The sequence below is a fragment of the Schistocerca americana genome, chromosome 7 (genome assembly GCF_021461395.2).
Source record: "Schistocerca americana isolate TAMUIC-IGC-003095 chromosome 7, iqSchAmer2.1, whole genome shotgun sequence".
In the NCBI taxonomy this organism is placed as follows: domain Eukaryota; kingdom Metazoa; phylum Arthropoda; class Insecta; order Orthoptera; family Acrididae; genus Schistocerca; species Schistocerca americana.
The window spans coordinates 630,658,461-630,660,896 of NC_060125.1; positions in this window are offsets into that span (position 1 = coordinate 630,658,461).

The window sequence follows — 2,436 nt, forward strand, 5'->3', positions numbered from 1 at the left end:
TCCTACGATAATCTATTAATTATTAAGCTTACTTCTCTCTGCTGGCAGCATCGGCCTCTTAAATCACCCCCTTTTCCTTTATTTCCACCCTAAGCTGTTTCAAATACGCTAATTACATTTCTCCTCTTACGACAGAGGATACTCAGTGACACACAGCCGTCAATATTTTGGTCATATTCTCCTTGCACCGAATACCACTAATCCATTTTCTATACTCCCGCAACCTCAGGATATCTTTAGCAGTCGCCTTTCTTTCGGCACTCACGGTTTCACAAACAGGGCGCGCAAAATCTCGGACACCCCTGTGTTATGTCACTTGGCGGAAGCACCGGCCAGTGCCCCTCGCGGCAGGTAGTGCCTAACAAAGGGACGAACCAGTCTGACACCCTACTCCAGGCTGCTCAGCGGAACGCGTCAGACCTTTTAGCAGCTCACTGCAACATCCAGTCTTTACCTGTGCATTACGAAGAACTTAGCTTCCTCTTCAACCAACTAAACTACCACGTAATCCTCTTATCCGAAACGTGGTTGAAACCACACATATCCTCTGCATCTTTTCATCTCCCAGGGTACACATTTCTTAGGGCAGACAGATCAAAAAAGCGAGGTGGCGGGGTCGGCGCGTATATACGAACAGATCTCAAAGCGAAAGTCTTATGTACGTCAAATCCTGCTGAAGAAAAAGAGGCTGAATTCATGTTCATTGAAATAAATATACAAAGTCGGAAATTCTTGACTGGTGTCGTGTACAAGCCGCCAAAAATAAGCTCAATGAGTTCCTTCCAGTCGGAATTACATTCACTTCAGTGTCAATACGAACATGTCATCGTAATGGGTGACTTGAACATAGACCTGCTAAGAGACACTCCCTCCGCAATAAACCTAAGAAGACTGTTTAGTTGCAATAGCATGAACATTCTTCCATTACAACCTACACACCATACGGCGCACAGTCATACTCTTATAGACGTAATCGCAACGAAACAGACTGACAAAGTAAGAGATGTTGGTCAAACATCGGCCCCTGGCCTCTCAGCACATGATGTAATATTCCTGGCCTACTCTGTGCAGCTCCCAAGGATCAAATGGCGTTACATAACTTGTAGGAACGTGAAACGTATTGACCTTGACGCTCTAACAGCCGATTGCTCAGAAATCTCATGACATCAAATAATCAGAAAACCCACAATCGACGGCAAAATTAATGAACTTGGTGATAAACTCACTGCCCTCTATGACAAACATGCACCTGTGCGCACAATCCGTGTAAGAAAATCTCCTGCACCATGGCTGACAGCTGAATTACGTCAAATGATGACTAATAGGGATGCTGCCCACAGGCGTTTCAAGGCAGATCCGAAACCCGAGCGTTTCGAAGAATATAGAAAGCTACGGAACAGAGTGAAACAATGCATTCGCAATGCTAAAATCAGGCACGCTCGCTCCCTTGTATGCAGCGATCTGACGCCCACGACTCTATGGAAGAATCTCCGTAGCTTGGGGGTCGGAAAGGCAAAATCGGAAACTACTTTTCATGTGTCAGCTAACGAATTAAATGAATTCTTCTCTGCACCTCTGAATACCAGCACAGCTGATAATTACCGTCCACAAGAATCCCCAAACAGGATAACTAACAACGATACCTTCCATCTAAAACATTTAACAACAAATACGGCAAGAAAAGCAATAATGAGAATCTCTTCTGATGCAGTAGGCAACGACAGTATTGGTATAACCATGATTAAGAATGTTGCCGATATCTTAGTACCTGTCTTAACTGACATCTTTAATTTTTCCCTCGTGAACGGAATATATCCCACTGCATGGAAAAGAAGCCTAATTCGACCCATCCCTAAGATCGAAAACCCGCAACTGCCTAGTGATTACCGACCAATTAGCATACTGCCTGCTGTTTCCAAAGCACTTGAATATATTGTTCATGACCAAATCACTGAAGACTTGCATGAATTCAGCCTATATGACAAATTCCAATCCAGTTTCCGTAAACATCACAGCACAAACACTGCTCTAATTAAAGTAACTGATGACCTGAAATATGCCATCGACAATCGAAAGGCAACAATATTGACGCTACTGGACTTCAGCAAAGCTTTTGACACTGTTAACTTTGACATATTGCTCAGAAAAACGCAACAGCTTAATTTCTCTGATAGTGCACTGTGATGGTTTGAAAGCTACTTAAAAGACAGACAGCAATGTGTTGTCTGCGTAAATGAAAAATCTTCCTGGAAACATGTTTCCTCGGGAGTGCCACAAGGATCAGTCTTAGGACCACTTTTGTTTTCTTTATATGTCAACGATATTTCGTCGGTTCTGTCCTCCTGTAAATATCATTTCTATGCCGACGACCTCTACCTAAGCGTCAGACCTGAAGATGTAAACACTGCAATCGCTCAGATGAATGATGATCTGTCT